This window comes from Heterocephalus glaber, unplaced genomic scaffold (assembly GCF_053883595.1).
Source record: "Heterocephalus glaber isolate CG9 unplaced genomic scaffold, H.glaber_assembly_v1.0 deba00001067, whole genome shotgun sequence".
In the NCBI taxonomy this organism is placed as follows: Eukaryota; Metazoa; Chordata; class Mammalia; order Rodentia; family Bathyergidae; genus Heterocephalus; species Heterocephalus glaber.
The window spans coordinates 1,316,180-1,337,851 of NW_028258187.1; the positions used below are offsets into that span (position 1 = coordinate 1,316,180).

Here is a 21,672-nt window from a genome sequence, read left to right on the forward strand (position 1 = left end):
TGATACTTTTTACTTACATCAAAGATGTCTAACTTTTGTTAACATTGCATTTCCCAATCTCTGATTATGTTTGCAGTGATGGGCACTGTGTTCGTCCGCTTTCCATCAATACTTGAGGGAATCCATTTACAAAGAGAAACCTCTGATTTTAGTTCACAACCCAGTAGTTCCAGCTCCTGACTGTTCCAGTTCAGCACATCATAGTGGGGCTGCTCACCTCATGGTCAGAGAGCAAAAGAGAAAGGGGTGACACTCTGTTAGTTAGCTGATCATCACGGTGACAAAATAACTGACATAAATAACCTAAAGAAGGAAAGATTTACTTTGGCTCATGGTTTCAGAGGTTTCAGTCCATGGTTGCAGAGTAGAAGAAAGCTGCTCACCTCATGGTGGTCAAGAAGCAGAGAGGGAGCAAAAGAGACAGGAAGGAAGGGGTGGGGACCAGATACAGTCCCCAAGGCCACGATCCACTCCCTTCAACTAGGCCAGCCCCACAAAAGTGTCATCAAACTGTGATCTCATCCATGGATTAACCCACAGATGGAAGTTAGAGCTTGCTGGATCCATTTGCCTTCTAAAAGCCCCACCCCTGAACACAGGCACCTTTAGATCTAAACCACAACACCTCCAATGACCTAAGATCCCTGCTAGGTCCCACCTCTTCAAGAGTCCATCGCCTCCCAGCAGCACCAAGCCAGGACCAAGCCTTTAATATGCGGCCTCTGGACTACCTGCAGCTGCTGTGGACACAGGCTCACTGACCCAAGCCTTCAGGACACTGAGCTGAACCCAGCCTGTTACTACGATCTAAACTGCCCGACACCTTCATACACTGCTGAAGACTGCTGTACGGGACCTCCCATCGCATTCCCTAGTGGGGTGGCCGGATACTCATGACAGACAGTGTTTGTCACATCTGTTGTCACAGTGACACACTGGCACCCATTCCAAGAGGCTAAGCAAGGTGGGTGCGAAGAATGAAACAGGAAACCTGGTCCTGGAACCTGTGCCATCTTGCTGAAGGCAAAGCCCCACGAGCTGCTCCAGAGAAATCTGCAACCCAGATAAATCACGGAGCGACACCAGGTCACAAGAGAAAAACAATTTTCAGTTCCAGCTACAAACCATAAAATGACTATCCTTTGGGTGTAATATATTTTCAAAGTAATTAAATCTTTATGTAGTAATACATGTTTATTTCTGGATCCTGGTAATAGTTTTGAAAAGTTCAACTGAATATTTGTACAACTCTCCCTAAAAGGGCTATTATTTTTCAGAAGTTCCTTTTAAAAGCTTAAATCTTGGTCCTTTTGATCAAGACTAGCTTCAAACAGAGGGACAAGGAATTCTAAACTACTTGAAGAGTTTCCAAGCTTCACACAAGCTCGAGTAAGAAAAACACGTAACAGTGTGGGTGACAGGAGCCAGCCTCACCCCCTTTCTGGTTTAGAATATGTCTGAGGAGAAAAGGTATTCTCATGCTCAGGTACAAATGTGGGGATAAAGCACGTTATCACCACTTGGATCTGAAGTGCCTCAAACAGGAAGTGTGAATCAGAAACTGTACAGCAACAAGGAGGACCTCAACCTCAAATTTTATACAAGTTATTCCAATATAAATACTAATTAGAGATTCCTTTACTTTATCCCTGCAGCGGGGGTGACTGGACCCAGAGCCTCGCTGAGCCGCCCTCCTGGAGCACTCCTCAACCCACTCCTTTCCTGGTGGGTCAGTGCTGGTATCTTGAGACGTTTTAGAAGATTAAGTGCTAAGCAGTATAAGGAGGGAAACAGAGAAAAGGAAAGTGAAAGATGCTTGTGAGGGGCGCCCACATCCCGGCACCGGCTCGGCCCAGCCCCAGCTCCTACGGGAACCACAAGTAACCAGGAAGGTCCACAGAGGCTGGGTGAGGCTGAAGAACACGCTGTGACTGGCTTTTGTTTTTCTGTCTAATACACCCTGAAAATAAATTAAAGTTAAAAGAAACACTGACTGATCCATGAGTCAGTCCCACATAATTAACTTCTTAAAAGAGTTCAACACAGGACAACACTAGGAGCTGAGGAGCAGAGAGAAAATGACGAGAAGGAAGTAATGGCATGCAGGCAAGCAGCAGCCCCGGAGTGGGCAGCGGGCAGCGGGCAGGTGACAAATACACCTGGCTCTGTGGTTCTGGAAGCTCCACCGTGTGTGTGCATGTGTGCGATGCTAGGGATCGAACACTGGGCCTCACCTGACTGGTAAACACAAACTCCCACAAGCTATGCCCCCCAGTTTCTAAAAATAACTCCTGAGCATCCATTTTAATTATAGCAAAGCAAATTTGTTAGAGCTTAAGAAAAATTGGGAACTGCTGGGAATAGCAGACAAGAATTAGGCTGCGCTGGCCTGGGGACAGAGGTCACAGGGGTGCTGGCTGCGGGCATCACGCAGCCAGTCCTTCTATCACCTCCCTCCTCATGAAAACAATCCTTCCATGCAAAGGTCCTGGAGCATCCCCAGCCCTTCTCTGGCCTGGGACTCCCCCAAATTGATCTGATGCAAAGATACATGCATCTCCTAGCCACAGAGGCTGGTCCACAGCAGCCTCTCTGACACCACATCAGTTTACACTAACATGGTCAGCCTTTATCCAGTCCGAGGATTGAAAAGTGAGGGACGAAGTGAGAAAGGTTTTAAACAGTGCCAATGTGACACAGAGATGAAGCCTTTCGAGTCATCTAAAGGAAAGAAAACACATGTTGAGAAGGTAGCATTTTACAAAAAGAAAAGAAAAAGGGAGGAGGGAGGGAAAGACGGGGAGAAAATTAGCAATTACTTTCAGCTTCTTTTAAAGACAAGTGTTGTTACTTTGGAGAGATTACGTGAACATGCTTAGAGAAAGGCCAGCTAGACACATTCCATCCCCTTGCCTGTGGATGCCATACCACCTTGCAGAAGGTTCCAAGGGGTTGCAGTGCCTGAGGCCCAGTCAGCATCCTCCAGACACTCCCACGCCTGGCCAAGTCACCCCAGGAGTGCTGAGCGCTGGCGCGCACAGGACGTGCAGGCACAGCCTCTGGTGAGGCGGGGAGTGCTGCTCCCACAGGCCTTGCTTCTCGCTTTGCGGGCGACTCCAGCTCAGAGCCCATTCTCTCTTCAGGACCTAACAAGGCCCTAGGCGTGGCTGGACCTGTGCAGTGTCTTCAGAGCGTACAGTTCTGTAGCTGAACTAAAGTAATATCACAGTGTCCAGGCGGGCAGCTAGCAGGCTGAGCCTCTGCTCAGGGCAGATCTGAACCCCAGCCGTCTGGCTTGGAGTCCGGTGTCTAACTGAGGCAGGACTAACTGGTCTCCGAAGTAGTCATCTGCTGGCAGACAAGCAGGCAGCTGCACTGTCAGGTGATAAGAAGGAAAAAGAAAGCAAGAGAGCAAACCGTCCACTCCGAGACACAGAAGCGGGACTCGTGGAGAAGCAGGATGGGACGTGCTGCTGCCCGAAGGGGACTCTGTCTGTGGGCAGCCGGCGTGCCGTCCTTGCTAGGGCTGCTGTCTACAGAAAGCTTCTATTGTATTTGCCCATGAATCTAGCCCACGTACAATTCCCATCTGTGACAATGTCAAATACCGTGTTTACATATTCTCCAGGACAAGAAATGGCTACCGTAGCTGAGATGTTTAGACAGTTTCAGCACTGTTTTCTAACTGCCCCATCTTCCTTCTGGGACAGCTTTTCTCATTGAGTTCATCTTCTAGATTTCCGCTGCAGAGGTTAAGTGATGGGTAATTTTATGTTTGGAAATGTCTCCATTTTGCTCTGCTCTTGAATATTAGTTTCGTAAGGTGATATTAGGGATATTACAGAGCCAGCAGACCACTTAAGTTTCTGGTCACTGAACAGTTCTTATCCTGTTTCTCCCTTAGCTCACATCCAGCCCACCCACAACTGGGGGCCTCTGTGAGGGTGGGTGTGGCCGCAGGCAAGGGCTCTCCTCAATCTTCAGGCAGGGAGCTGGCCTGTCCCCTTGTCCTGTGAAGGTGCTGAGGAACCGGGTGACTGCGTCAGCCAGAAGCGTGGCATGCTCCCCCAGGCACCATTTCTTGATTATTTCCTGGTCCTCGGAGATGTTCATCCTCTCTCATATCCCGACAGCCCAGGGCAGGTCCTTCGTAGGTGGCATTTATGGGGAAGCGCAGGAAAACATGCACACAGAGAAACATGCCACCAGAACCCTGAGTCACAAAAGAACTAGCATATTCATAACAATCTGATGGCATGGAGATTTTGATTAAACACAGAGATACTGCTACATAAGTATAATAATATCCTGAGAGTAATTAATGAGTCTAAAGCAGTTATGATTTCTTCAGTAAATTTTTATTAGTGCATATTTTATAGAATATTGGGTTTCAGTATGGCATTTCCACACATGCATAGAACATATTTTTGTCATATCCATCAAAAGATATTGCCTTATTCCTTCCTCTTGTTTAATAGTTTCCTTTCTACTTTTACAACATCTTTCTTTCCCCTAATCTTATGTATTAGGGGAGTGATGACAAACCTTTTAGAGCTTTCAATGACAGCAACTCACTGTGGTATGCACACAATAGGTTTGCCACCACTCTGTTGGAGGAAAAACATGTGCTATTCATCTTTTTGAGTCTGGCTTATTTTGCTTCACATGATGATCTCCAGTTCTATCCATTTTCCTGCAAATGATAATTTTTTCTTTTTGATGGTTGAGTAATACTTCTTTGTCTATATGGATCCATTTTCTTTATCCATGCACCCACTGGTGGCCCCTAGACTGATTCCCTGATTTGCCCGTTGTCAACTGTGCAGCAATGAACATGGATAACCAAATACCTCTACAGTAGTCTGACTTTCATTCCTTAGGGTATATACCAAAGAATGGCACAGTTAGATCATAGGGTAGATCTACTTTTAATTTTCTGAGGCACCTTCACGCTAATTTCCACAGTGGCTCTATATTAATGTGCATTCCCACTCACAGTGGAAACAGTTATAATTTTAAGAAAACCAATGAGCTAAGAGGTGTGAATCACTAAATACAGGAATAACTCATCATTTCCTGACTTCCTTTGTGGTTATTTAGTATTGAAATATTCATGGTATAGAGAAAACAAATTTATTATGAATTTCAATAAAAACAATGCTTAAGAACATCCAATTGCCTTTAATTATCGATCCATCACACAACCTCTCTGATCTACCACTTTACCTTCTGGGGCAACCAACCCATCGATGAAAAGTGTACTTGCTCGGGCTTGAGCTGGCTTTGTTCCTACTGTAACAAAATAAACTGGGCTGTACTTTCTCAAATAAATCTCCAGTTATTCTGCGTATCTGACAAAAGTGAGTTTATGCACACAGCTGAAAGCCTGAGGTCATCCCATTGAAATACAGACCTCTCTTTCTTTAAGGTCATCCTGCACAACTTCTGCATCATCACCTCGCTGAGCTGCTCACCACAGCCAGAAGCCGTCTCAGCCGAGTCCCTCCCCTCACCACTGCGGCTGTCACCCATCCCCTCCTCCAGTGCTGGGCCCTCCTGTGAGCCCGGTGTGGGTCATGGGTCGTGGGTCGAGGTCAGCAGCGGCCCCAGGAGCCCCGCACACAGCCTGCTGGGCCCTCACCCTCCCCAGCCCCAGAACTTCTGACTCGCTGGTTTTGGTTCGCATCTCTGACAAGGCTCAGATGAAGCCTCCAGGCACTAGCTGGGGGACCGCACTTCGAGAACCACCAGAGTCCAGCTTCCTCCTACCTTTCTTGCATTCTGTGGATTAATCAAATTAATTCTCCTCAGACCAGACGTCCCTGCAGTGACCTTGGGCTCTCCATCGCCAAGTGTGGCAGGGAAGCCCTCTCATCTCTGCATCACCTCCTGGCCCACCCAGGACACCCTCACGTTCTCACCTCCACCACAGTCCAGCTGCAGTCTCCCCTGCTGCAAGGCTTTCCTTCCCTGCAGACCAGTGATGACTACTTTATCAACCCCAATTCATTTGTTCATTCATTTAGTAAGTATTTCTAAAGTGCTGTACCTGTTACGTATTAGTTATTGTGTGAAGGGCTATGAAAAAGACTAAGGTCAACCTTCCAAATTTGCCTGAAACCAATTCCAAATACCCACAACTCTATTATACCCATCTTACAAATTATGCTGTTTAAACAAGTGAAAGATACTGACCCCCAAAGCACACTACCCTGGTTTTTCCCAGAAGTGGAAATGGAAATGTATCAAGTCTACTATATTCTCTTTCCTGGACCTCTAAAACTGGTATCTGTTTCAGAGAGCTCTAAAGACTTGAAAGTGTAATAAAGGTGCTACTACTTATATGTACATTTGTAGTGTCTTCTCATGTAGATTGTCTTTTTAAGTAACTAGTGGTAATCACAAAGTTGATGCTCAATATTGTCTCCAGTTAGAAGACAACTGCAATATTTGAGAGCAGAAAACAGGCTAATGTCTTGGCATTCCTGGAGTTTAATAGTGTACACAATACACACAAGTGCCTAAAAGTGCAGGAGAAGGATGGAGCCACCAGTGTGCCACATTTCTCAAGTAAAGCATTTTTATAGACAACACCACAGCATGCACAGTTAATGCTAACATTTCACTCACTTTTGAATCAAAATTTTTTTACATCCTCGAAGTACTATATTTTAAAATTTGCTTTACTCATGCTTAATTTTAAAATACTGTTTATTTATATTCTACTGCAAGTTTGAATGAAGTCATGCAAGTTACCCAAGATTAATAACTCCATGGAATAAGTGAAATTTACTAATGATAAAGGACACTTTAACAGAGATCAAATCAAGTCAGTTTTATAATTTTATTAAAGCATGACAGAAGAGTCCATGTAAGTGCAATAAAGTTTAATGGAGGCCCAGTTTGGTACTAAAAGAGTAGGTATTATTTGCAATGAAAATATAAATTATAAATAAGAAATAGCCCTACAAGGAGTCTGAATTCTCTCAGAAATTAGTCAACATATATTTATGATCACGTTTATGCCTTCATTTAGGAGGGCAGCTACAGTGATGCTCTGTATTGTTACTTGGTCTGCATTTGAAAAGTGAAGTTATTTAATTACCTATTTCTAAGACAATCTTAAGGGTTGCTTGAAATGTGGCTCATTCCTGATTCTGTACATGTACTCTGCAATGACTGACCTCACCACACAGCTGCATGAACATATTTACCAGGACTCACTCCTCTGCTCTATTCCAAGCATTACTAATACGCATTTCAGACCAGTCTAACTTAGAACTAAAATTTAAAGGAAGAAATCTTTCTTCAATTATTTAACTATTTATAAAATGTAAAGTTAGCCAGACGTGGTGGTACATGCCTGTAATCCAGCACTCGGGAGGCTGAGGCAGTAGGATTGCCACAAGTTCGGGGCCAGCCTGGTCTACACAGTGAGCTCAAGGATAGTTGAACTACAGAGCAAGACTCTGCCTCAAGTAAGTAAGTAAGTAAGTAAGTAAATAAATAAATAAATAATAAAAAGCAGTATTAACCTCTGCAGAATATTTAGTATATTTTTACGTTCCACTTTGTTCTTAAATAAGTATATTGCAGCTACTTAATGCTTTTTTAATTTTAGATATATCAACAATAAATATCAGCAAAAGGCCTCTCAAATTATTGAATGTACATTTATCAGCAATGCACTTGTAGCATGAGTAGATTGTTTTTCTAGTAACAAAGTATTGTTTTAAAAAGTAAAATATTCCAATAATATAATCATATGAGTAGAAATCACTCAGTTAAAACAAGTATCTTAATAAACTAAATTACGCTTTCTAGATTTTATATACAGTATCATATTAAGAGGAAATGAACTTTTAGCCACTTTTGAATATCATGAATGATAACATGCTAAGCAATACTGCAAAAGTCTATAATTGTGTTAAATATAAATTATATATATAAAACAATATTGAAGCAAATAACATCTTTGGTCCCAGAAGGTCTTAGTAAAGACACGTCACGGTACTGGACCAAAGGCTGAGCACAGAGGCTTAGGGGGTACACACAAATACATATTCTATCTAACAAGTCATTGACATGAAACCTAGGGAATATTTTTTAGTTTTGAAAATACAAAAGGTTTAAAACCTCACATTGGCAGGTACCAAAATAACTTTTAATTTCTGAATGATTTCAAAATATGTCCGCAATGTTTCCAGCTCTCGCCCAGCGCCTAGTGGCTCCCCTTCCTGGCGTGAAGAGTGAGCGTGCAGTCTCCCCATAAGGGGGTCTGCAGGAGACCCGAGGGCCACAGGCACACAAGGAAGCAGACAGCAAGAGCCCAACGTCCCTGAGCACAGGCCTGGCGTCTCTGACCCTGGCGTCCAGATAGACCCTCTCACTCCCACACACCAAGAAGCGCCACACAGGGCTCACGCCCACCGGGCACACTGAAGATGAGATTTCGCTTTGGCTCTTCCATGAACATAAAGTTAGGGCTCTACGCCCACAATTTTCCCAACCATTGAAAATAATGTTTATACCAAGCAGTAAAATTTCTTCTATATAGAACAAGGTGTAACCCTGAGAAACTGACCAAAACTTTCCAAGTCAGGGGATTTAGTAAAAAGTTTACGTTTTTCTTCAGAGTACCTGGCCAGTGAATCTCATGCCAACGGTTCCTCCACGGGGCATCCAGACACAAAGCAGGAGGGGAAGGTGACAGTACGAGTGTAGTCCTTCTTGCGAAGCCTGGAGGTGCAGCATTCTTAGGATTGAGAGCAGACAGGAAAGGTCTTCCTGAACGCAAATCCAAAGTGGGTGTGCACCTGCTAAAGGCACAGGTGAACCTAACTAAAACACCAAAGACTGCAGCACTGTGAATGCAAAAAAGTGAACAGGAGAAAACTGGCATATATTTTAAAATATAAACAGTCAAAAGAAAGTGGAAGCTGTAGAAGATAAGAAATGTTCCCCTGAGGGGACCGAGCCTAACTCATTATTTCTGGATTTAACCAGAACTATTGGATGCAAAATGAAACTTTTCATGACAAGTTTGCCAAACTGCCTTCTAGAAGGTTTTAATAAAACACCCTAGAAACATGGGGCAACGTCCCACAAATTTAAGGGCAATGCTTTTACTAAAACATACAAAACTACGTGCTTACTTGTGATTTTTTAAAAACAGTTTCATCCCGTTCTCTTTTTCACTCCCACACTGTAAGTGTGCTCTCCCACTAAAGCATAGCCTCAGACCCGTTATTTTTAAATGACTTTATTGAGGCATAATTTTCACGTGATAAAATGTGTGAATTAAGCATGCAGGTTACTGAGTGTTGACATGCAAATGGATGAATCTGTAACCATGGCCCTTGTGAAGTTATGATGGACTTCCATCCTGTGGGAAGGCCGGTCCCCGCCCGGAGGTCTGTCTCTACACTGCATCCCACCCAGGCAGCCACTGACGGGATCACTAGAATAGTTCTTCCTTTCCGATGCCTCACAAAATGGAATCACATAATCATGTGGCATGTGCTTTCATCTGAGATTCATCTACACTGTGGTGTGTGCTGTGTTCGTGTCTATTGCAGGGGAGTATTCGTTGACAGACTATATCACAATTTGTTTAGCCACCCCCTCCTACTAGTGGACATTTCAAGTTCTGTTTGGGGCTAAGAACATGACATGAACATTCGTATGTAAGTCTTTGTGGGCCAATGTTCATTTCTCTTGAGTAACCACACAGGTATGAAATTTCTGGGTCCTAAGGCATGTGCATGCTTACAGTACTAAGAAATTGATGACCAGTTTTCCAACGGAGTCTGCCATTTATACCTGCTCTACATTCTCTCCAATGCTTGGTAGTCTCAAACTTTGTAATTTAACTATTCTGGAGGTTGGTATCTTAGGTTTTAAACAATTTCCCTGATGATTAGCGATGATGGTCATCTCTCCAGGTGCTTACTGGCCAGTGTGTGTCTTTCTTAGTAAAGTATCTTTTCAAGTCTTTGCTGTTTTTTGTTTTGTTTAAGTTGTATGTCTTATGTGTGCTCTGAGTTCTTTGAATACTCTAGGTTCAGCCCCTTTGCCAGACACTGTTACAAACATTCTACTTTGTGTCTTGTTTTTTTATTCTTTTATTTTATTTTTTAATTTTTTTATTTTTGGTACTAGGGATCGACCCCGGGACCTTGCGCTTGCGAGGCAGGCACCAGAACCACTGAGCTAAATCCCTGGCCCATTGCTTTTTTATTCTTAAATGATATCATTTGTGGAGCAGAGATGTATAACTGTGATAAAATCCAATCTATCAAAACATTTTTAATATTATGTCATATGAAGAATGCTATTTTTATACTAAGAAATTTTTGTACACCTTTGGGTCACAAAGATTTTTCCCCTAAAAGTTTTATAGTTTTAGGTTTTATAGCATTTAGGTCCATGACCTATGTTTAAATCATTTTTATATTTGCTATGAGATGAAGATCAAGATTCTTCCTCCCTCCCCTAAAAGAGATCCAGTTAACCTGTCATATGCTGAAAGGACTGATCTTTCTTTTTTAATTTCTTGGCGCCTTTGTTGAAAAATCAACTGGCCACATATGTGGCCTTTCTGGACTTTTCTATTCAAATTCCATTGATCTATTTGTTTATTGTTTGTATTCTTTTAAAGAAGTAAAATTTACATTATTTCCTCTGTCATTGTGGAAGGAGTAGAAACTACAGCTGATATATGCTGATATATTCCCAATATCCACATGTTCACAAAGGAACAAGAATTTACAGATTGAGAAAACTAAGAGCAGTTTGCATTTCATTATTCTTCAAAAATAATGTTTTTCTTATAACAATGAATATAAGCCATAGTAACGGTAAAAGGCATTGAATAAGTTTTCTAAGTTGACTGCTACTCAGTGAACTAACAGGAATGGACACAGTGGTAAAAATGCACCTCAGAGCCTGGTCCTACCCAGGGTCCCTAACAAGCCTCTACCCGGGTGCTGCCTCCAGGTCCGAGGGCCACACCACAGCCACCGATCCACCACAATGAGGAGGTGTAAGCTTCACCTTCTCAGGAAGGAAACTGAGACTCTTCCAGATTTTACAATTCGTCTACTTCCCCACTCACCCTCAGGTCCTTCCCAGGAAAGAAGAATAAAAGACATTCCTCACTCAGATGCTACCGCTCTCCCTGTGTGCTCCTCCTATTCTCTCTTAGGCGGTGTTTGCTCCTTAGCAAAAATTCTTAGTATCATGCTATTCTGTACTTTTCATAGGCTCATTTATGTGTTTAAAGTAATGAACAATAGTAACTGTTATATACAGTGAATACTTTTTCCACAATAAAGCTGTACAAAAAGTTTCAAGGGTTTTCTCTAACACAAACGATTTAATAAAGGCACAGTTTTTCATTATTATTATTATTATTATTATCAACCAATATATTATGCTGGGATAAGATTATACATATTAATAATATTTAAAAATCTGTACCTAATATAGATTGAATAACATAAAACATTAATAAAAGTGAACATTAACAGGTCAAATAGAAATTATTTTAAAATGAAAGATAGCACAAAGATTTGATATTTTTTAAAACGAGATTTTTTTTGGAGACAGAGTCTGCTGGCCTCAAACTCGCAGCGATCCTCCTGCCTCAGCCTCCTGAGTGTTGGGATTACAGGTGTGCACCACCATGCCCGGCTAAATGAGAATTTAAAACACAAAATATTAAACTGCTATCTCTGAGAGACTTGACTCTTGTGTCATGACAAACACCTCACACACAGAAAACTTTCTTTTGTTTTGCACAGATGTGGATGTAATCTCCGAGGTGGAGATTAGGATACATTTTGCTGCATTTAAGGTAATTTTTTAACAGTGAAAGCATTCTGTATGCTTGCCCTGGTTTGGGGCTTGCTGATCCAGACTACACTCACTTTCTCCCCTATGCTCGAGTGCTCCACTGGCGCCTTTCTGTCCTTGCTTGCGTCTGCCGTGTTAGTTTTACTGGTACAAGTGTGCAGTGCATAATGACCACACTCACTGTGGGAACTGGAACAAGTACCTCACACATCTCATTTACAAACAATTGCGGCCTGAAGCAAACCAAGCCCAGAAACCCTCGGGAGTCTCACTGGGTACAGTATTAAAATGCCGCGCCTCCAGGTAGCCTGGGAGGTGGCCCTAGATACTCAGTTCAGAATTTACTCTGCTGATGAGCTTACTTCTCAGAACACCTTCCCTGGACTCAGACAAGCCTGGCAGTGTGAATCTCTCGGAGTGGCTCACCGTCGCAGCAGACAGGGCTGGCAGCCTGGCAGCCACTCGCGACACCACAGGGCGCGTGACCTGTCCTCACAGCCTCTCCAGCTCCCAGAGTCAAGCCCCAGCCTCCACCGCCCGCGGCTCACACCCACGCCTGCTTTCCACTCGCTGCCAGTGGGCTCCTTCAGATCGCGAGCCTCTCTCTTGACAGTAAACCCGAAGAGCTCAAATGCATTCCCCTCGATTTCCTGACTTCTCCACAGTGTTTTCCAGCATTTGGGATATGGCAAAAATAAAACTGTGAAGGAACGCTTCTATCAGACACCCTAACCTGAGCCTTCGCGCCCTCTTTCGCCAGCCGCTGGGACTTCCCTCCCTGGGCTCTTCCTGGACCTCCACTGGTCAGCCTCTGCCTCCCCAGCCCCTTCCCGGTGGATCCTACACAGGGACGTGCACTTCCTCCTTCCACTTCCTCCTCAGCACATGGAACTGGAACAGGAAGTGGCAGCCCCTCTCCCGTCCTAGGTGCCGTTCGCACTCACGCACGGCCCCAGGGCAAATGGCATCTCTTGCCGCCCCAGCACCACTCTCTCAGAGCCTGCTGCCGCCCCCTTGCGCCCACCCGCTCCTAACCGCAGTTTTCACACCCTCTAGACTTTCTGCTGGCTTTTTGTTCGGGTCTCAAGGCTCCTCAGCCCGGCCCTCTTATCTGAAGACACTCTTCCTAGTTCCAGGTAACTCTGACCTAGAACACCACTGACTCACAAACCCTCACTTCTAGCCTCAACCTCTCTCTTACCTGCAGTAAGAATTTCTACCTGCCTCGTGGACACCTTTACTTGGAAATGGCACAAGTACGTGGACTCAAGGCCACATAGGCTCAGCTGCAGCCAGAAGCTGTCTTGGATGCCTCTTCCCCTCACTCCACAGTTGCAGGCCAGAGTCCCCATCCGCCCACTCTGCCTTCACAGCGCCTCTGGACTCACCTGCTTCACGGACGCTTTGCCTCTTACACACCCCTTGTTGCCTTCTGACCCAAGGCCTCCACACACGCTGTGCTCGGCATCCTGCATGCCCTCTTTTCACTCGGCTAAGTCTCAGCATCGTGGGCTGAACATCCCCTTGACTAATTCATACAGGGACAAAGTGCGAGACCCCAGGACCTCAGAACACAGCCTCATTTGGAAATAAGGGTTGTTGTGGATGTAACTGGTTCGTGTGAGTTCAAAGGCGTTCACCCAAGATGGCTGGGTCCCTGTGAAAAAAGGGCATCCAGGTACAGATGTCCACTCAGGGAGGACTCACTGTGAACAGCAGGTGAACAAGCCAGAGCCACTCGAGCTTTCTGAAGGGGCCGGCCTTGCGGACACCTCTAGACTCCTAGCCCCGAAACTGAGAAGCAATCCTGCAGGCTGTTTGTACCTCTCAGCTTGCCACATGTGTGCTAGCAGCCCCAGCAAACCAACCAGAGTCAGAGTTCAGATCTTAGCTCAATGCCATTTCTTCCAGGAAGTCTCCCTGACTCCCCCAAACAAATCCATTTATATGCGATCACAGTGCACTTTGCTTTTCCTTAATGGCATTTATCATACTTATCTAAGTGGGATTAATTACTAGTATCTATCCCCCGCCAGTCTGTAAAGATCAGCCCAGATACTCAGTCAGTTCTCCCCGTCTTCCGGTCTGAAGCACTGATCTGCATCTGAGGTGACCTTATCATTGAGTACTTTATTCGGTGCTTGTTTCTCGAACCACAGAGCGTGAGCCTTGGGTGCTTACTAATTATCTACCAAATGAACCCACAACTGTTTTGTTCACTATTAATTTCATACTCACTGCTTAACACATAGGAAGCTAGGTATACAGAAAACAATAATTATATGGTACCTGTTGAATGAACAAATGAGCTTATTTAATAATGGCAGGTATTTCATTATAAAGAAGTTTATCATCTTAGGGAAAAAAAAACACTGAAAAGACTGGAGCTTTTAAAAATCCCCATGCTAAAGGAAGTCTTTTTCAGTAATTATATGCTATTCATCCGTTTACTTTTGCTTTCCAGTCAATATTTAATATTTAGGAACATATGTCAACAAAACAGATTGAGAGCATAGTTCTCAGCTATGAGTGACCTCAAAATGATTAAAACTTTACTTTTTTGGTTAAGGTCTCTGCTCTCAAATGGAAAAGGATTGAAAGTTTTTTAAGATAATAAAATCAAAAGTGTCTTCCTTTGAGCATTCTATATTGCAGAAGTAATGCTAGCAACTTTAAATTGTTTTTTGGTACGGGGACTGAACTTGGGACCTTGTGCTTGCAAGGCAGGTGGCAGAATCACTGAGCTAAATCCCCAGCCCCTTCAACTTTAAAATTTTTTAAAAATTATTTTTATCCATTATTCTATGTCTCATAATGGATATTTCCTTTTCTGTTTCTTATAGCTTTTGCCTTGAAGTATAATAGTTCATGCAGCTGTAATAATATTCTCTGACTATGGGTAAAACAGCCACATCAGAACAATGATAAGCCAATGAAAAATTTTTTTGGAAGAAAAACAGTATCACAAAAGCCAGAAGATACTATCCCAAGTGCCACTGTACCCACAATCAGAAAATCTCTTGAAAGAGGTCCTTCTAAACAAGTCTTAGAAATGGCAGAAAAGCACTTACTGTGAAAAAAATAGATTCACCTGTCACCAATCAGCTCAACAGACAAACTACAAAGGGGACTGGACACCAGACAAAGCCTGGCTTTCAAAGGATTCAATACCATTTATTTAATACAAGCTTGCTTAAGTTTTGAGGGCTTTCCCTTCTTTCATTTTCAACTTAAAATTTCTTGATCTCAAAAGGATCCGAACACCTTTTCCCAAAATAGGCTACAACTGGAGATATAAAACAGACACCACCCAAATGATTGGGGGGGTGTCCTTTGTTTTTTAAAGTAAATGTGTTTACTTTTTTAAAAGTTTATTTTCAAAATTAAAACAAAAAAATCATTAAAAACTTCATAAAAGCCTTTCTCAATAGTTAAAAAAAGAAACTACAAACACGAGTCATAACCAGCAATTCAAGACAGTCACTAAAATAACATACACCAAAATTTTTAAATAGGTCTGATAAAAATCACATTGTTGATTTTTAGGAAAATTTAGTCATTCTAATTTTGTTAGAGAAAATAGGGACTGTCTGCATGCTAACTGGTTATCTATCAAAAATATTCTGATAAAAATCACTGGAAAACTCAAAATTTAAAATAGCAGCTCCTATTATTTTGGACCGTCCAATTTCAGACTTTTTATACTGCCCCCTTTCAGCACTACCTTGGCTCTAAAAAATAAATCTACTGAAGATACAACTTGTCATCCAAGAAAGATATTAAAGGAAATTTTACTTTAAAACATCTTTTCTTTCTTAGGATTGGCTTGTTCAACATATGAAACATAAAAGTTTCAACCTTTTAAAAGATGTTTTGCTGGGCTGAGGGGGTAGCTCAGTGGTGGAACGCTGGCCCTGGATTTGATCCTCAGCCCTAAAAAAAGAAGCGAAGAAAAGGCTTTGTCAACAACGGATGCACAGATTTGCCCCTTCTCGTCCACATCCATGCAGCGAGCACGCGGCTGTGGTTCGCACGACAGGCACACTGGTACTGGCTTAGACGTGAACAAGAAATACAGTGGCACCTCGGTTCACAAACAACTCTTTCCGTGATTCTGTTCGCAACCCAAACTGGACAAGGAAACAAATCAAATCTTACTCAAGTAGGGCCAGGTTGGGATATCTCAAGAAGTTTTACCAAGTGCACCAGCTCCTAGAAATGCTCTCCAATGAGACAAGCGGTATGAGAAGCCAGGGAGCGGCCAACAGTCAGGCAGAGGCATCTGCATTTTGCAAGTCCACCCAGTCCTGCAACCCACACCCAGCATTTCGTGCAGTGGCGGAGGCCCAGAGCACCCCGCTGAACCCAGGTCTCCTGTCGGTGAAGTGACACCCGTGGCCCTGGCTCCACGATGTCTCCTCCACTACCGCACTCCCCAAACCCATGCCAAAAGCCTCGTCAGGACAAAAGATCTGCTGCTATTCTCAGACACATCAATATTTTGAACAGAAAAAAAACATTAAAAGTGAAAACAATGTGATATTTATATAAATCACCTCGTTCAGGAAACTATTATACCTGAAACTAAGACAGGTATTTAAAAATACTAACTTACGAGTAATAGAGAAAATACTTTGACAAATTTCTTTTAATCTCCACTGCCTGAAAACCATCCAGATGGTCTAACTATGATCAGAAGCAACGGTCAATCACAAGGCTGACAAGAAGGCAGGGAAGCACAGGCTTATACTTCAGGTATTCAAACAAGTATTTCAAAAATGTGCCTGTCTGAACAAGTACCATTTCAAGGGGTAAGGGGCAACACACACCCGCTTTCAGTTTCCAGTTTCCCGTGAATCTGCCATCAGGGAAGAAACTTGATAACTGGGTATCTCTGATACTGAACCTTCAGCTTCCACGATTACTTTTTCCACACTCAAGATCCTTTTTGGTCAGCTTTTGAAAATATCTCATCTACACATTCGGAGTTTACGCACAGTTGTACATTTATCCATAAACCTACCCCTGCTGGAATGTTTTGAGATGCATGACACCTAACTGCAAATGCCCACAGGAATCATCTTTAACTAATCCCTGCGCCTAGGTAAACCAGCTTAACTCCAAATCATCTCCCTCTCCTCACCCTGGAAGCAAACTTGCTGTTTCGGATTCCTTGCAGCTATTTTCAGCTTCCTCTTGGAAAAAATTTTTCTTTCAAGCCTTCCTAGGTCAAAAGACTGGCTGACAAGGACTCCCTGGTAAGCGAGGGTCTCCCTGATCACCTTCTTCAAAGGAAACCCCACATCGCGTGGTCTCTGGCCACCGTCCTGACATGAAAGTACACAGCACTTCCTACACCTTTGGGACTGACAGAGGGAGTCCCCACAAGCTAAGAACTTCAAAGAGCTGGCCCCCCACCAGCCGAATCTGACTCCCATCCAAGTTAATCCTCCTTAAGGAAGAAATGCAGGTCTTACCAGGGCGAGCTAAGCTTTGTCTTCCTACAGGCATGGAGCTTTAGCTAAAAATACGTTTGAGGCTGTGCTGACTCTTCAGTGTGTGGTAAGGCACAGAGAAGACAGTGGTAAACGTCTCCCCATGTGAGCACGAGCGCCCACCTGCCAGCATGGGCGCAAACTTGCAGGTATGCCGGTGCTGTCACCAGCGCCGCGGTTATAGGGGCCAAGGCAGCGGCCCGAATCTGGGGTCTATCTACACTGATCGAACTGGTCACTGCCTGCACAGGGGATCAGAGGAAAACCACAAAAAGAGGAAAATGGGTTTAACTGCAGCTTGGCCAAACAGAGAAGACAACTGATCTGCCTTCCCCAAAACCACAGAAGGATCACAACTTACAAGAGCAGAAGGAGAACAAAAGCCCAGAAGTACTCAGGTGCAGGTCCTGCCAGGCTGTGGGCCCAGGGGAGCCAGCTAGAAAAATCTGTTGCACATCTGGTTTTCCAGGTTCTATAAACCCGAGGCACCAGGGGCCAGGGCTGAGGGGACAGCTTCAGTCTACACTCTCAGCACGGCAGGGTCGCCTGTAGGAAGCTGGGCTGGAGGTTGGCGGGACAAGGGCTGAGACAAGGAAAGAAACGGAGGCTTCTTTAAAACATTCCCATTTTAAGGGCACTCCGTCACACTTCTGCTGCTGCCATCCTGTCCTGGGGCACTCTGGACACTGGCTGTCCCTCTGCACAGCCCAGCTGTCTGCTGTCAGGAGCAGGAACAACAAGGAGTGAGAACCCGCAGCTCAGCCCACACAGCGCAGGAGGGACGCACCGCAGGGCTCTTCTCGGGGCTTCTCCCCCAGGCCAGGCAGCTCCCTCCCAGCATCTCCTTCCATCACTTCGGCAGGGCCTTCAAACTCACTCTTGGGCAAAGCCCTCGCAATTTCCCTCGAGGGCACACAGAGGCCTGCACACCGCCCTGGGCACTGCTGGGCCTGGGCAGGTGGAGCCTCAGTAAGGAAGGGACACTGAGGCCTGGGCCCTTCCTGCTCTCTTGCTGCCTCCTCCCTCTGCCACCATGACCTACTGGGCCAAGTGTCGGGGTCAGACACTCAGAACCTGTGGGCAAATAAACCACTCCTCCTTTCCAGCAGCTCATCTCAGGTGTTCCATCACAGCATCAGAAAGCTGACTTGCAGGATGTTCTTTTCTAAATATCGAGAGGGCTCTATGAAACACCATACTGTAAAACAAGACAAGAGGTTTCATTCTGTCACACCAGTTAGGAATAATTTCATCAGGAGAAAATAACACTGTGTTCATTCTTTTTGAACAAAACTCAACCAAGGGCCTGGATATCACAAAAAACAAGCTTATGGGCCAGGGATTTAGCTCAGTGGTAGCACGCCTGCCTCACAAGCACAAGGTCTTGAGTTCAATCCCTGGTACCAAAAAAAGCTTATGATTTTATATGATCACTGTGAGGTCTTCCATTAATAATTGTTATTGTCCATTAAATCATAATTTAATTGTTCCTCTGTCTTGCGATCACTGCTTATAACAGGAAGTAACTATTAAAGAGAAGGGCCACCAGGGCAGGCACTGTGTGAGCAAAGAGGCTGCTTATTCACTTGTGCATCGACATATGAGCGGCCAAGTCAGCAGCAAGCGAGCAGAGAACAAAGAATTTAACGGAAGAGGAAGGGTTACTGCTGTGAGGGATTTGGGGGATAGAGTGAGGTCGTGCTCTACGTTCTCCAGGATGGACAGTGCTTGCAGATGTCATCCAGCTTCCTGGAACTGCAGGGGCTGGGACATAATTCACTGTCAATGCTCTTCCTTAAGGCTTCCCGCACATCTGCCACCAAGGCCTGATGCCACCGGGCCACGCTGGGTGCTGCGCTCCTGCTCATCTGGCTGCCCTCCAGCAACTGCCTCACCCTCCGGAAGTGACAGCAACAACAAGTATAAACAAATCATAAGCAAAACTGCACAAATTCTATCCATTTACCTTATCATTCTTCAGTTAGCTTTGAAAAAAGCTATATTGGAATTAGTATTATAGACAGCTAAATTAGATAGAAATTAATATGCAGTTAGAGAGCGATGCCCTTGAGGAAATCAGCACAAAAAATAAAGTCATCAAAACTGTGGCTGGAGGCGAATCTGAAGAGCCCGGGCCTCAGGATGGAGTCGCAATAGCCAGGCCTGCAGGCTCCTTAGAGCACAACAGCAGCTTGAGACTGTGCTGTGGTCAGACCACCAGGCCCAGGCATTAGACACACAGGGGTGATGGGAAGAGCGGGACCCATCCCCTCCCAAAAGTTCCCTTGTCCTTCCCATGTATCCCTGCTATGTGACTCGTGGCTTCCCAGTAATGTCAAGTCATCGCTGCCCTCCTGCTGCAGGCCCCCAGTGCCCGGTGGCATCTTCTAGAGGCCAGGTGATGGGCGCTGTGACACACAGAGCATGGGAACAGACAGGTGAATCTGCCCGTCTTCTTCTGAGTCAGACTTGAAAGCAAATGCAAACAATGTGAAACAACATCCCTAGTCTAATGCTTTTATTTTGAGAAACAAGTGTTACTGTACATGAAATATGTGATTCATGTTGAATAACATGTGCAATAGGTTCATTTTCAACAAATGAATGAGTAAGCTTTTCTCAGTTGTTTTAATTTCCACTCCAGTAAATGGTGGTAGATAGAACTCGCCCTAGAATGAACTTCTGTGTGTTCTGAGGACCCCAGAATGCTCATTACTTCCAACGAGGTCAATCTTCTTAATGTAGTACACAAATTACTCTCAGTGCTTGGGGAGAAGGAGGATCTTTCATTACCATAGATACTTAGCTCCAAATAAAAGGCACTCCAATTCAAGCTAAACTATACGGGGTGATCACAAATTTTCTAACTATCAGACATCTTGGAAATGTCCTGAAAAGGTTTTCACTTAGTCAACTGGCAAGCTATGAACGCTCACCTTCAGTATTCTATTTCAAAAGAAACTCATCTTTTCTGCGCTACACAGTGGAATCTCAATGCTCTCTTCCAACTCGTGTGTGTGTGACCTTCCTATTGCTCCATGTGTGTAGTACATGTTTACGCTCCTTGCGGGGAGGTGGTATGTGTCCTAACACACCTCCATTATTTATTTACTTATTCTGGGGATCGGGGGATCGAACTCAGGACCTTGCGCTTGCCAAGCAGGTGCGGTGCCATTGAGCCACATCCCTGGCCCTTTATCCCTTTTATGTTCATCCCCTCCCCTCCCTCCCCGGCCTCTATCCATTTTTTCCCTCCATCCCTTGTTCTACTTCCCATTGGACAAAGATCCCCCTCCCTACTTCCTATTATATTTTGTTTTGCTCTTTGTGCTGTGGGTGTCTCATATGAAAAAGAAACCATCTGTTATTTAATCTTGTGTGTCTGATTTACCTCACTTAACATTATGATCTCATTGTGCATCCATTTTCCTACAAATGATTCACGCCATCCTTCTTTATGGCACAATAGCACTCTGTTATACATAAACACCACCTTTTCTTTATCCATTCTTGAGCATATGTCCACAATTTAGAAACTATAGAAATATATTTCTATGCCATGAATTAGATAAATTCAAACATACAAATTGGAAATTTAAGGGGATAGATGAAATAAATAGTATTTTAAATTATTCTAAATTATCAGAGATTCAAAACCTTGCACTAAGCACTTAGAACTTTTCAATTATAAAAATATATTCTCTGAGTTCTGCCATGGCCCAGACAGGTTTTTCTATTGTGATTTTTTTAATTCCTTTTCTCCAGAAATGGGTTTTATTTGATGTACTCAAGTCTTAAGTTTCTTAGTAAAGAAAAAAATTTCCATTAAAAAACTTTCACTTAAATTATTTATATATTAATATAGTGAGAACATTGTTATTACACATGCTTTTTTATATTTGATCTCACCCAAAAGGTCAAGAAGCAATACAGAAAGCTTTAACCCTTAGTGATAAAGTGATCTGCAAGTCTTCCTCTAATTTCAGTTTATTTAGTTTTAGTGGCTGTCATGCACTGTGAAAGCAATTTCACAAGAATATATGGACTCAAACAGGGGAAACACATTCTTAGCTGTATTACTAAATATTGATGTTTGTTTTTTAGTTCTACCCAGTGTTGGAGGCTGTCTTGATATACTAAATGTTAATTTTAAATGTTTTAACCACTATTAGTGGTGACTTCAATAGCCAACATTCCACTATGACACTGAGTGACACTAATCATTAGTAATAGTCAGACTCTCCTAAGTGGAAGAACTGAACTCACAGCAAGAAGCATGAGTGCAAAGTCCACTCTTAGATAACGCCTTGCCGTGCAAGGT

At 43.7% G+C, this 21,672-nt stretch overlaps 1 protein-coding gene across 3 annotated transcripts in view; it reads right to left on the bottom strand.

Annotated features, from left to right (window-relative positions):
• Positions 1–21,672, bottom strand: part of Disp1 (dispatched RND transporter family member 1) — a 151,619-nt gene that overhangs the window by 75,559 nt on the left and 54,388 nt on the right. The window contains exon 1 of one of the 3 annotated variants that reach the window (XM_021246470.2): positions 18–15,789. The exons of the other annotated variants lie outside the window; for them this stretch is intronic. The gene's annotated coding sequence lies outside the window, so the exon portion shown is untranslated. Of the gene's footprint in view, positions 1–17; positions 15,790–21,672 lie in introns of those variants that run through there. 3 annotated transcript variants of the gene reach the window in all.